General features: G+C 33.4%; 1 protein-coding gene across 4 annotated transcripts in view; it reads right to left on the reverse strand.

Moving 5' to 3' along the window:
* Positions 1-15,872, reverse strand: part of KDM6A (lysine demethylase 6A) — a 238,885-nt gene that overhangs the window by 175,627 nt on the left and 47,386 nt on the right. The window lies entirely within an intron of this gene.

Raw genomic sequence — 15,872 nt, forward strand, 5'->3', positions numbered from 1 at the left:
AAATCCTCCAATTTTCATTTAATCTCCTGGCAAAATAGCTCATCATAATTTTGTTTATTTTTTAAAAACAAATTACTTACTTGTCATACCAGCCCACTTTCTGATCCTCCCATCCAAAACTCTAATCTTCATTTTCTTGTCTTTGAACCCCAAGCAATGAACAATGAACGTCCCTTTCTCCTTACTTCTCCTGAGGCTAGCTCTCCTGCCTGGAAATCTGTCAAAAACTCAGAATGGATCTAATGTCTCCTTCTGCATGAAGCCTTTCTTGCTCCATTCCCTTCTCCAAAGGGAGACTTTTTATCCAGATTATTTTGTATTTGCTTTATGTAAATTTACACATCACTACATTATAAATTTAAATATGTACATGTTTCTTTCATTCATTGCCTGGAGACTTTTGCTTTGTTCTCTATAATATTCCCAACATCTACTTCCTAGAACACAATTGCTTAAGAAACCTAAGACTGAGCATTGTTCCTACATCTGTGTTTATGGACATACACATACATACAAAATTTTGAGCAATGTCATAGAAAATGTGTGCTAAGCTGATAAATGCAAAAAGGTCTTTAGTTTCTACATCCTTAAAAATTATTTCCACTTAAGTTTACCATAATATTCTTTTTAAATTGTCAGCAATGAAAAGCCAATATAGCTGCAGCAGAACATTGTGTTGTCTTCTCAGTCATAACAAAATTGCTAGTTTAGGTCTGACTAAAATTCTTTGTTGCATAGGCAGGCTGTAGAAAGAACAGCTAGATTTTACAATATAAATAAATGAAATTGTAATAATAAAGCTATTTTGGCAATTAATCTATAAACATGCTATTTGGTCAAACTTTTTATACCAAACAAATCTATTATCAGCTTAGACTAATTAAAAAGAGTAGGCCGGGAGCAGCTGAATAGCATAGTGAATAGAGTACCACAGCCTTTAAGTCCGGAGGACCTGAGTTCAAATCTCATCTCAGATACTTAACACTGCCTACCTGTGGGACCCTGTGCAAGTGACTCAACCCCAATTGCCTCAAAAAAAAAAAAAAAAAGAAAAAGAAAAAGAAAAATCAAAGTGGGCTAAAACTTCCCAGAAATGACGAAATCACTTGTAACCTGTGGAAACAAGGGGAGAAGAAAAAGAAGCAAGTTAACTTGCCTCTTTTCTGAAGTCTTATTAAAAATATATGCATTTCAAATCCTTAGAAGATATTTATGAAATTCTGAAATCCTCTTATCTGAATATGATTTTTTTGCTACCTCCCTCAACTTATTATTCATCTCTATAGGGTCACCTCCAATCTGACATCTCAATTCTTATCATCCCTGCCCTATGTACACTGGCCTCCCTTCTCCATCTTGACCCCTAGGTGAATGAACCATACTGTCCTCTTTGATTTAGTCCTTTAACCTCTTATCATACTACATACAGAGCTTACTTATCTGCCAATCTGAACCCAGGATGACTCCCTGAATCCATTACATTCACTTCTAGTAAATGTGTTCCTTGAAAACTGTTCTGACTGGGTTCATTGCAAAATAGGCCATATAACTTTAACTGGGCCTTCATTGTTTCAAGGCAATCCTTCTATAATGATCTGCCTAATTAACTAACCTACTCAATCAAGCCCTCTTCTAAAACTTTTTAGAAGAAGAGACCTTTCTCCTAGAAAATGAGGCAAATTCTGCCACATGCACAAACAAGTAATCTCATTCCATCCTATCTTCTCTAGAACATTACTATCATCCTTATACCATCACTTATTTTCATTCTCAGTCTACAGGCTGCTTCCCTACTACCTATAAATATTATCAGATCATCAGAAATCCATTCCTTGATCCATTCAACCCTGCTATCATTCCATATAACTTTTCCCTTTTCTGGATAAAAGGAGATAGTCTCTAAAGATGTTTTCCCTTCTTCTCATTGTGATTTTAACTCTGCATATAGTCTGGTTTCCAAATCTAAAGTTACTAACCATTTCTAAAATTGCCCAATTCTTTTTCTTAATCCTTCTTTCCTGACCTCTCTGTGGTCTTTAATACTATGTATCAATGGTGTAGATCTTATATAGATATGTTGACTTTGAAAAACAAATTAACTATTAACATTATGTTCTGTTATATTCTTATTTATTTTACTAAATACTTCCCAGTTACAATTTAATATGGTTCCAGTGCACTAAGGAGTATTAGTGGCCCCAATTTGTTCGACACTTCTGCTATAATAGGTAACTCTTCTTGATTCTTTCTCTAAGTTTTTCAGGACACTACTTTCCTCCCATTTCTCCTTCCCATCTTGTTCTGAGTCTATTTTGCTGGTTATTTTCATCACAAAGACTACCTACCAGGGCATACCAAATTGCTCTATCCGAATTCTTTTTTTCCTATGTCACTTCAAGTTCTCATAAATGCCTACACATTCAAATTTCAAATTCTCAAATCTACTTATCCAATGTCAACCTTCCTTGAATTGAATTCTTGAAATCTCCAAATGCCTACTGCATATCTTACACTGGATATCCCACTGGACAGCTAAAACTCAAAATTCTGATTCTCTCCACTTTGTCCTTTTCCTCACTTCCCTGTTAAGGATACTACTACCATCCTCTCAGTCACCATGGCCATCTTCAAACTAGGTGTCATCCCACATTTTCTCTCAACAACATTTCCTCCTGCTGTAATATCTTTCCCTTTCCTCCTCCTCTATTTCGACTGCCAGCACAAAGATGTGAACTCTCATTAGCCCATGCCTAGACAACTGTAATGGTTTTCTGGCTGAACTACTACTACTCTTTAAAGGCCTCAAGTCTCTCCTTACTGTAGTCCATAATCCACTTCACATAAAACATTCCCAACTCTTGCCTTCAGGCATTTACAATGAAAGTCTGGTATAACTAGAATGCTCTCTTTCTCAGTCTCTAGGCTTCCCTTAACTTCCTTCAAATACAGACTATTTCTAATTTATACTGTAGCATAAAATGTGTGTTCAGTCTTTGCATGCTGTCTCCTTTATCAGACTGTTTCTTTTAACCTTGTTTATATTCCCCATCACTGGAGCACAGTAGGCACTTTGTTTTAGGGATTTTCTTGGTAAAGATAATGCAGTGGTTTCTCAGCAGCTTAATTTAAACTAGATCCAATCCTCTATTCACTGTCCCATCTAACTGTCCACTTATAAGTATTTAATATATTTACTAGTATATAAAAACTAAAATTGGTTAACAAAATTCAACTTCACCTCAAGTCATTTGAGCCATGACTATATGACCAATACCCAATCATGAAGAAAGCTCAGCTATCCATTCCACTTTATGATAATTTTCTTACTCCTTGGCAAAATAATATACCCAGAAGAGCATACACCCATCTTCAACATTCTTATATATTGCCCTCCTAAATTCAAAGCACAACCAGTTAAGTATAAAAAAATTTTAACCGTCCTAATATTTCCTGCTACTATGGGAAACAGAACCTTAAAAAAAAAAAAAAAAAAAGAGCTAACCTTTCCAAAATACTAAAAACTTTAGGGCTGGTGCTCTATCCACACTGTCCCACCTAGCTACCCCTGCTATACTTTTCTGATGCTGGTGAATGGCTCTTGATGAAATCATTGACCAAAGACCAAAATGTCCAAGTTGTCACCAAATCTATGTTAATCAGTATCATCTGACACAAACTGCAGGCAATCCTTTTTTATTCTCTTTTATTGAGTTCTGGTCTCCTTCCTGATTCCCTTTGGGGTTTCTTGGCAAAGCTGCTAGAATTGCTATTTTGTTCTACAGCTTACAGATGAAGCAAATTTTAGGTAAACAGAGTTAAATGATTTAATGATTTGTCCAAAATCACCCAGCTAGTGTCTGAGACTGGGTATGAACTCAGGAAGACCTAGCATTCTATCCATTGCACCAACTACCTGGCTCTTTTACTGTTTAATTCTTTCCATCAAATTTATTTTTACTTTTGTCTAGTATGATATAATAAGTACTACACCTTAGTTCAATTAGGGCACAGTAGATTTTTCTAAAACCTAACTATACTTAGGTAATCCTTTTATCCCATAAATAATTCTCCATCCCCCCTTTACCCCCCCCCAAAACTTCCCAGTTCTAAATCTTCTCCTCTCTTAAGATCTCCCCCAACATTCAGAGAGAAGATGCTTACCTGTTTGACCTTTCTCTTCCTTGGAATCATTTTATCTCACAATTCTTTGACATCATGCATACCTTTATCTATCCTTTTAATTCTAGTTTGATGAAAAAGGCCAATTTGTTTACATGTATCTGATTCCATCCATTCTTACATTCTCTATTTAGATGATTACGTTTATCATCTATTTTCACTTTCTCTAATCTTTGATTCCTCCCCTACATTCTTTTATTCTGCTGCCTAAAACAAAATCCAAGGCTCCTCCATCCAAAAGGCACTGCTCTAAATCCCATTATCCTTTCAAATTATTGTCCTCCCTTCTCTCAGCCAAACTCTTTGAAAAAGTTATCTACGGTCACTATAAGCTCGACTTTTATTACCTCTCACTCCTCAACTCTGCAAAATAATTTCAGACCTTATCACTCAACTGAAACTAATTGCTTTCTCTCAAGTTGCAAATATTATCTTTATATCTTTAATATTTCCAAATTCTAAGACTCTTGGCCTAATTATTCACAATATATGGGAGGATCTGGGCCATACTTTGTGTCACTAATTCTTTCTCTGGACAGTTCACATAGTACGTTTAAATCATCACCTCTACTTTAAATACTCTCCAAACCTATACTTCTCTAGCCCCATTCTCTTTTCTGAGCTCTGGTCCCATACTTTTTATACTTGACATTTTGAAATGAATGCCCTCTTTGCATCCCCAAATTTACACTCATGTCATCATTTTTCTGCTTACTTCAACCACTCTTGTAAATAATCCTATTTCCATCGAGGGCATCATTCTTCCAGTCCCCAACCTCAGCATCACATCTTTGACTCCTCAACTTTATTCAACATTCTCTCGTGCCCTCCTTCTCCCTTCCTCTCCCCCAGGAAACTTGTCATTTCTATTTTTCACATCTCTTGCATAAATCTTTTTCTCTCCCATCCTTAGGTTTAGGGGCTCATCACCTCTCACCTGAACTATTATAAGAGCTTTCTAATTGATCTCCAAGATTGAAGACCATCACTCCTCTCTCCAATTCATTCTGTAAACAGCTACCAAACTTTTTCTCAATTTTAGGTAAAACTACCACCCTTTTCTGACAAAACTCCAGTAGTGGGAGGAGTAGGGGAAAATTTCTCTAATTAAGTCAATATATGTAAGGAACTGCTCCCAATTTATTAAAGCTATTTTCCTTTAAATGATGAATGATCAAAGGATATGAACAATTTTCAAAAGAAATCCAAACTTATCAATAATCATAAGAAAAATACCAAATCACTAATAAAAAATGCAAATTAAAACAACTGAGTTTTTCTCCCTCATATCTATAGACTTGGGAAATATAATAACAAAGGAAAAATTACAATTGTTCACAGAAAGGAATCACATTAATATTCTATTACTGAAGCTGTAAACTGGTCCAGTAATTCCAAAAAGCAATTATGCAATTATGTCCAAAGTCATTACTGTATATAACTTTTGATCTTGGGATACCACTACTAGGTTTTCACCTTAAACAGATCAAAGAATGGTGGAGGAGCAAGGCCATATGTATACAATATTTATATCAACTCTTTTTGAAATGGCAAAGAAGTAGAAACTTAAGATAGCATCAACATTTGGGGAACAATATAGTCTATAAACGTTGTAATAGAATATTACCATAATATAAGAAATATTAAAAAGAATGATTTCAGAGCAACCTAGGAAGATCTCTATAATAACAATGTTTAAAAAAAAAAAAAAAAAACCAAACATCAACAATCAACACAACTTTGAAAGCTATAAAAACACCAACCAATGATGAAACATGCTATCATATAATAGAGTACAGTAACAGAATCAGACACATCTTTTAGGAAATGGTCAGATAGGAAATTTTTTTGTTTGGCTATACATCTTTGAAACAAGAGTTTAATGTTTGCTTTATTCCATGAGAGGAGGTAGGTAAGATGGGATGAAGAAATAGAGAGTCCCCTACCTATAAAAAGGTAGAGAAGAACAGAGGGAATCACAGAGAACTACTTTGGATGTTACAATGTTGAATATATGCAGTACCAAACACATATGCATTTTCATGCTTCAACACCTTCTCCATGTTCCAGCGTATGTATAGAAAAATCTCATTTCACTTGATATTTAAGAATTTAAAAAATAAATCAGATCCAGTCCTTCTACTCTTTCCTTTCCCAGTGCTCTTTGCAAAATGGTGAAAAGGTTGATTAATTAGGATATCTAATAAATTTTAACTCCTATAATGTTGAAAAGAAGTTTCTAACTTCACAAAACTTAAAATCTAATTGGAACAGCTTCCTGACAGGAAAAGGTTTTGAGTTAAGTTTTATAGAAAGTATTAAGTAGCAGACATCAATGGGAAGACAAGACAACAAATCCATTCATTCATTACTCCAAGTTGCCATAGTCCTTAGCTATTTCATAATGTTATCTTAAATTATATTTTATAGATATGAAAGAGATCCAACAAAAAACAAATATATACAATCCATACTTCAGTTTAGCATTCTTCCAAACTGAAAAGCATCACACTCTTTAAGTGATCAAATCTTCTGTTACATATTTTTTCTTGAATACCTCAAGTTACTAAGTTACTACTTGCTTTCAATTAAAACCACTAGATGGTATCCCTGCTCCATCCAATTTTAGCAGAAAACTTTTACAATAATTACTGAGGTGATTAACTATGTCAAATATTTTAAAAGGGTAAAATTTAGCAAAAGTCCCTAAAATAAAAGCAACCACTACACCATACAATTTTGTGAAGGTATTATAAAGAGGTCTTATATGATTATTGTTTCTTTAATAGCTAATATACTAATAAAATTAACTCAAATTTCTCTTATAAAGTCTTTTTCAAAAAATATATTAACTAAGAGATTGTACACATTAAATAAATAAAATAAATGTACACATTCTCAACACTCCCAAGGTAACCATGCTACCTAATTAATAATTAAGATTTGTATTGTCAACTAGTGAAGTGTTAACAAAATCTCAAAAAAAGATTTTTTGTGGGAAATGAGAATGTATCATCTGAATTAACTGTCTTATATGAGCATCTTGTTAAGTAGATTTCATGATGTAACAGTACTATGCTGAAAACTATGGAAATAATGGTGGAGGGAAAAGATAAAGAAAAAATGAGAGATCCTATTTTACTTTTGAAATTTCCAACATTTTGACAAGTTTGAGGTAGTAAATCAGCCACATGTATGCAAAGTCATTACTCAAAAGAATGAGCAAATAGTATACAAAATATACTAGCTCCTAATCAAATACAGATTCTCTGAAATGTAAAAGAGAAAAAAATATATAAATTCAGTTTATATAAATTACTTTAAAAAAAAAAACTGTTGGAAAAGTTTTTTTGTAAAGTGACCCTTAATTCAATAAACTAATCACAGCTTTTGGGGTAATATTTTTCATACATAAAAATCACATTAGCCACAATAATCCCTTCCTCTTAATAGATTTTTTTTAACCTTTACCTAAAAATAAGTTTTTATGTTTCAGCTATCTTTTCACATATGTTCTTATTTCAACAAAACAAGCATCTTCTAAAAAGTATTACTTAACTCTACAAATATCAAAAAATGTTTTAAAGCTGAGAAGATTCAGTTAAGTAAGAAACCTGAAAGTGAGTTATGAAACTAAATAGTGATCTTAATTTTAATATCTTAATTTATACACAAAATCCACTTTTTTTCCTGCTTTTTTGTTAATGATTGTTTGATTGTATAGAAATTTGCCAAAGGAAAAAATTTCTTCATTGTTTTTATTTTGTTTTGGGGGACAGGGATGTTAAATGTAAATTCCATCAATGGAATGAGTCATTCAAATCTGAAATGTATATTGTTGATTTAATGAAGGTATAAAGTTATTGAATTCTTACAATGAACTATTTGTAACATGACCATGAAAAACAATAAAAATGGTGGAAAGCACATGGCAAAATGTGACAAGTCATCTATTTTTAAAATGGTTACCGATATTTCAAATACTATCTATATAACTAAAAAATTATAATCCCTTTGGCAAATGGAAGAGGGAAGGCACAATAACAGATCTACGACTAACTTGGAACTTAGAAAAAATAAAGCTGCCTCTAACACAATTAAAAAAAACTGTGTGACCATAGGATAAAAAGTAGTAAAGGAAAAGAATTAGATTTCATAAAAAACATGTATTTCTGTGTCCATGTGAAAATGGGCTAAAGCACACAACTCTGTGTATATGCCACATACAGAATTATTTAAAGTTCAATCTACATTCCTTCTTTAGGCCTTATAAAGCACTTTATTTGTAACTCTCAAATAATGAAGATATAATAAAAAATAGAAAATAAAACTTCTAAAATGAAAAATCCTAGTAGACTATAAATTCCACAAGGATAGGGACTAGGTATCATTTTGCCTTTTCATAGAACAATTTGTAAGATACTGTGCTACAGCACAGTTCTTTATAAATTGTTATTGTTCAGTCATGTCTGACTCTTCATGACCCAGTGAAACACAGCACACCAGGCCAACTCTACAGATAGCATTGAAATGAATAGTGAATATCCGAATTTTCTTTCTGAATTCCATCCCAATCTCAGAGATGTAACTGCAACTGCTTGTTTCCTTTATCCATCAACTTAACTAATAACTGAGTGTATCCCCCCAAAAAACCCTACTATTTTCTGGTCACACTGTAAAGAATCTGATAGTTCAACACAAGATAACAATAGGTAGAAGCATCCAAAACAGAATATATCTTGGTCCTGGGGAACAGGAAAAGCAAACCCTTAACTGAGGGTCCATAACTGCAACCCACCATTTATTGGCAGATCATTCTAACTCCCAGGATATATCTATATCAAAAGCGCATCATAAATCTATTCTCTGTCACCATCCACACATCCCTAAGATCAGCAATTTTTGCTAATTTGCCTTGACATCAGCGCATAGGAGATCACAACTTGAGTAGTAACAAAAGTAGCAAACCAGAGAAACATGCTGGGGGTTATCTGTGCTTCATGCAGAATTAAATTTAATCTCCTAATGATTGCACCAAAGAACATGAACAATTAGGTAATTTTACAAAATAGTAGGAAAAAAATAGCACTTATGTCCTGAGTATTTTCAAAAATCTTTTCCATTACTATCCCCCACCCATATATTCCTCAATGCCTTACAGCAATAATATTTAGACTATCGTAAGAGATACATACAACTAAGTCAGGGAATGTCTAGATCTCTCCAAAAAAGTATGTAAAGATAAGTATAGCCTCAAAGGAATTGAAAAAATCTCAGATAAATCTTGTCACAGTGGAGAATCAGTATACTAAAAAATTAACAAAAAAAAGCAGTAAAATAATTTGACTATTTTAAAAAGGTTTATACAAAAAGCAAATTAATTGGAGTTAAAATCAAAAGTAATAATGAGTCTTCCTTTGGGCTTTTAAATACTTAAGTATTATTTAACTGTACAACACAGTCAGCATAACGGGAGAACAAAAGAAATTAAAGATTATACATTTAATTTTAAAACTTCAGAATATACACACACACAAAATGAAATTTTCCAAAGACAATGAAGAAAATGAAGTATATTCAATACTGAAAAAACAATTTCTATAGAAAGACCCAAGTAAAATTCTATCCAAAGTTAGCCATCTCTAATTGCTCTAAGGAGAACTGCTTTTTCCTTACAGAGGCAGCTCATGAATCAGTGACTACAGCACTAAGCAGCTATCAAAAGAAATCAGATTTTAAATATGCTTTCAGATACTTATTATGTTATGTTATTTGCCCCTTTTTTCTGAATCAAATTGTATGGGACGGGTGCTAGACACCCTTTCCCAAAAGGAGAAAGCATTTATTTAATCCTTGCAGGGAGAGACCCAAGCACACTTGGCAAACATCTCAGCTCCCCACATGTGTTAGAACCTGACAAAGCCAGAAGCAGAAAGCTGATTAAATACCAAAAGACCCAAGCTTTTTCATTGGATAACTTAAGGGGAAGTAACCCTCTCCTCATTGACCAATGGTCACCAATGTTGTCTGCTTCCTGTGGGTCAGGCTACTTCCTGTAGCTGACTTAGAGTCTGACCTTTAGAGACCTCTAGACCTAGAGGATCATGTGAGTTCTGGCAACCTGAGCCCAAGACATCTAGCTCCAGACCTCTGGGAATATAGAGGGGAAGAAAAAAGAGAGCTCAGTCAGAGTGTGGAGAAAGAAGGAAAACAAATATTTATTAAATAAATTTAAATAAATGCTTTCTCTTTGTACCTGATGATGTCTCTGATTAGTTAATTGGGAAGGGGGTCTTACACCTGACCTGTCCCACACAATATCCTTTTTCACCTTCCTAGTTATCTTATTTTACAACAGTTGTCAATATCATTATATTGTTTTCTACAAAGATTCTCACATAAATTCGCTCACACAATTGACTAATTTGTCAAAGTTCAGACCTCATTATCTCTAACCTGGACTATACTGCATTAGTTCTCCTATTTGGTGCTTCTCTCTCTCTCAAACCTTCCTCAATTCTAATTTATGCTTCACACTTTTTTCTCTAAAGACCTGCTACCTACTGCCATAGTGCTTCCTCTATCACTTCTCTAAAATCAAACTCTTTCACTTTTCTCAACCTAAACTCCCTTCATTATTTTCCTTCTGCACACATATACTCCATCTCCCATGACCCTGTATCGTCTATACCCCATGCTTCTGGAATGCACTCCCTTCACTTCCTCTTGGAATCCCTGGATTCATTTAAAACTCAGCTCAAATTCCACTTTCTACAAAAAAGCTGTTTTTCTGAGCCACCCTTCCTTACATACTAGGTAAGCTACCTTCTACAATCACCTTATATTCATTTTGGGTGTGCGTACATGTATGTGGGTACACATGTATACATGTTCACATATTTAATTAATTGGCTCTTCAGGTCACAATAATGGCAAACATATCAATTACTAAAGAAAATTTTACTATGTGAATAGTAGTATCATTTGAAAAGTGCTTTTAAACCCTCTCCTATTAACTTATTGCAATGATAGCACAAAGTATGACTTGAAAGTGTTTTCAAAATGTGAAACTGTTAGGCAGCCACTGGCAGAGTAGAAAAGGCATCTATAAGTGATAGATAACAGGTACTTAGTATGTTTATTGAACTGACAGCAACTAAATTTTGACAAAAGTCCTGCCATAATGTAACCTTCTCAGGACCTCACTCCTGAATAAATGGCTTGGGCCTGAGTGAGATAGGGACACCTGGTTTGTTTATTTTGCTTTGTTTCTTAAAAAGAAAACTATCACACATTATGCAACAAAACAGGTGTTCAATTCCAGGTCCTCCAACTCTAAAACCATCTCTTGTCACCCTATATTGAGTAGTCATCTATTTTTTAAGGAAGAGTTTTTACAAATAAAACAACTCCCTATTGTTGGCAAATTTCTCCATATAGATTCAAATTCACAAATTACATATGTTAATTATTGCACTGAGTCTCAAACAACAAAAAGCTTCAAAAAATATATAGGAACAAATTTTTAAAATCCTCAAAGTAAAAAACAGATTAGATTAAAAAATACATATTGCTCTAGTTTATGAAGGAACAGACTACAGACAAAGGCAAACTAGATGGTACAAAGGATTAAGCCAAGGACAGGAAGACCTGAGTTCCCATATAACTTCAGATGCTTTCTAACAATGTAAGCTTTGGCAAGTTGAATGGAACTGATTGGATGAAGTATTTCCCAGTATTGAGTCACATGATCTCTGTTCCCAGAACTGGGACCCTGGAGAGGTCATTTGATCTCTGAAGGAATGAACTTTGAACCCTGAGATACAGGAAGTTGAAGGAAGTGACATGATCTGTGGGAGATAGCCAACATTGGTGACCATTGGTCAAGGATAGTTCCATCCTTTTAGTCTATCCAATGAGAAGGCTCAAGTCTTTTGCCTTTAAACCCTGGAGAAGCTGGAAGTTGGCGCATATGGTGGGGCTGGGAGGGCTCCCAGGTGTGTCTGGCTCTCTCCCTGCAGGGATTAAATAAATGCTTTCTCTTTGTACCTGATGATATCTCTGATTAGTTAATTGGGAAGAGGGTTCTTGCACCCCCCTTGTCCCACACAAAGTCATTTATAACTTCTCACTGCCTCAGTTTCATGACTGTAAAAGAGGAATAAAAGTAGCTTACTTTCCCAGGTCTGCTGTGAGGGTAAAAAGAGATATTTGTAAAAGATATTTTAATCTTTTTTATATAAAAGTTTTTTATAAATACTAGCTACTAGTAGAGTTTTTATATAAATACTAATTATTATTGTTGCTACTGTTGTTATTGAAGTAAAATTAATCCTTGAATGAAAATATGCTCCAAATCATTATTAATCAGAGAAATGCAAATTAAGACAACTCTGAGATACCACTACACACCTGTCAGATAGATAGATAGATTCATATGATCTAAATTCTGTTTTTTATATATACACATATATTTTTAAAATAACTTATATATATATAGAGAGAGAGAGAGAGTATGAATAGCTATTAGACATAAATATAATTGATGATTGTCACATAGGAGAAAAAAATTTTATTAGCCCATGTGCTCCAATGATATCAAAATAGTAATGAATTATAGAGAAGGCCATATATAAAATTTGGATGGATCCCCTGTTAAGAATTTGGAGAAAGGGATGAAAAAGAATCACAAAATATGAAGGCACGGATGGCTTATAATTTGCACAAATAGAGGAAAGCAGCCAGATGGATGAAATTGAAAGATCCATTAATGTACTCAAGTATCCAAAGTAAAACACAGTTGAAAAATAGTTCCAATTAGAATCTGGATTTCCCAAATACATTAAAACATTTTGCCCACTGTACAACATCGTTTCAGTTTCTTAATCACTATAAACATACGAAATAGTTGATGATAGTCTCCTTTCCTTATCTCTCCTCCCAAAATGAGATTTTCTACAACCCAACTCTCCATGGTTGGAGTTATCTCAAAACAGGGAGAGGAACAGAGACAGAGATCCTGACAAAGAATGACCCTCTCTGGTCCTGAAAACGATCTCTTTTTGTCTATATGCACTGTCGAAATGTATTTCAGCTAGAAAAAGGCTTATATAAATACTATGTGCTTCAGAAATCTAGCACTAAATTGTAAAGTAATCATGTAAGTATAAAAGCATCCCTTTTAAATAATTATTCCCCCCCTTTCTCATAAAAAAAATTTTTTTAATAACTATATTAAAAGCACTATTTAAGTTGACAATACTGCTATGTTCTTAATATCTTATTCTTTATTTAAGTTGATAATACTATTATTCTTGAGACCTTATTCTTAATTTCTATATTGCACTATAAATTTTATGGAGGACAGAATAGCAAAACTCTCAAATGATTCAAGAGTAGGTAAATGTCCAAATTCATGAAGTTCTATGTTGAAAAGCTCAAAAGTAAATGTGCATAAAGAATCTGAGGGTCAATCTACCAAAAACACAAAAGACTTGTAGAGATTCTATTACAAAGTGCGCCTTAAAGAAATAAAAGAAAATTTAAATAACTGCAAAATTCAGAACTCAAATGGCAATATTAACCAAAATGAATTTACACTTTTACCAATTAAATTACCAAGTGAATTTTCATAGAATAAAATAACAAAATTCATTTGGAAGAGCCAGAAATGTAGAATAAGATGGAAAATGAAGAAAAGTTCCAGAGGCCATGAAATGACACTTCAAGATCTCACAATTTCAATACTGGTTAAAAACCAGCTAGAGAATAATCAGCAAGAATGGAACACAATAAAACTAATTCTCAATGAAGCTGAAAACAAATAATCCCCTATCTGATTTAAAACAAAACATGAAAAACAAGGAAAAAGATATGAAAACCAGAAGACTAATAAATAATAAATCAAACTAGAAAATTAAATATCAAAAAAATAAATAAATAAATAAATCAAGAGAACAAATAAAGCACATTTTCCATTTCTTGGTTGAGAGATAAATGAACTAGAGGTACAGAAAGAAGGAAGGACTCTTGGAGAGAGAGAAAGAGATCAAAAATAGTCTGGGGAGGGAAGAGGGGGATTAGGAGAGGGAGAAAATACTACCTTAACCCTCAAAAAAATAAAGAATACAATGGTTTGTTTTTAAATAAACAGGTGAGAAGATGGCATATGAGAAAGACAAGTAGGGAAGTATTAAACTTTTCATGAAAAATCACTTAATTTTTTTTAAAAAATTGTAAGATATTTCATGATGCCATGAAATCTTTTTTGTTATTGTATAATTTATTCTTTGTGAAATTCATAACAATTTTACAGATGTTTCTACATGGATTTGGCATTTATTTTTTAATTCTTGGTGATATGGGATTACCTGGCATTTAAGGAATTGGGGGGGGTGCCCCACAACAACACTGAAAATAGGAAAAAAATCAGTCAACAATAGTGATTTCTGTACAAGAACACCAATTAAAATACACCAATTAAACATTAATCATGAAACTCACAAATTAAGTACACAATATACAAAAATAGACTAAAATAATAGCCTAGTATTTCATAAACTCACAGACTCCACCCTTCGCTTTCTGGGGGGAGCAGGAGGAAGGCTGCAGCAGCAGGCATGTGAAGAATTCACTATTTCACAAAAGTTGGGAAACCTAGAAAGCAATCTGGCAGAAAATAAGTATAGACCCACATTCCACACCATATGCCAAGATAAGCTTCAAAGAAATAAATGACATAAAAGCTGGCATCACAAATAAGAGGAGCAAGGAAGAAATTAAATATAATATATATATATGTATGAGTTCATGACCAAACAAAGGACAACAAGGAAGACACCGAAGACAAAATAGCCAATTTTGACTATATGAAATTGAAAAAAATCTTTCCAGCAAGTTTCTCTGATTAAGCTTCATTTCTAAAATATACAGGAAACTGATAATATGCATCACTGCACTATTAGCAAAGCTGTGAATTGGCTCAGCCATTTCTAAAAAGTAACTATGAATACTTTGACCCTGCAAAATCACTACTAGTTCTATGCACCCCAAAGAGAGCAAAGATGAAAGACTTATATACATAAAAATGTGTGTGTGTATATATAACTATATATATATATATATATCCAGAGAGAGAGAGAGAGAGAGAGAGAGAGGGAAAGGGTTGTTTACAGTGACCACAAATCAGACACACAAGACACCTAAAAATTGGAGAATGGCTGAATGAAATAAAGTATATAAATATGATAAGAGTAGTATTGTGTAACAAAGGGGATGAGGTTGAATGAAACCTGGGGAAAATTTGTATGACTGGATGCAGTGAAAGGCAAACAGAAACAACATCAATTTAAATAATAACAATAGTATTACTATATAAACAACTTTGGAAAACTTAAGGATGCTAGTCATCATGATGGCTGACTACAATATCCAGACAAATTATGACCAAAAAGTCTAATCACTTCTTAAAAAAGTGATGAGGGACTTAAAGAACAGATTGAGACATAAGTGGGAATGTTGTTTTTGTATATAGTTTTGTTTTTCTTATTTTCTCAACTGATGCTGGGAGCTGAGAAGATAGATCTTCATTTGGAGGAGAAAAAAATGTTTTTAAATTGTTAAATATGAACTTGGGAGATGCTAAGTGAAATGCATATTAAGATAGGCAATATCACTGAATCAAAAAATACATG

This window comes from Antechinus flavipes, chromosome 3 (assembly GCF_016432865.1).
Source record: "Antechinus flavipes isolate AdamAnt ecotype Samford, QLD, Australia chromosome 3, AdamAnt_v2, whole genome shotgun sequence".
Lineage (NCBI taxonomy): Eukaryota > Metazoa > Chordata > Mammalia > Dasyuromorphia > Dasyuridae > Antechinus > Antechinus flavipes.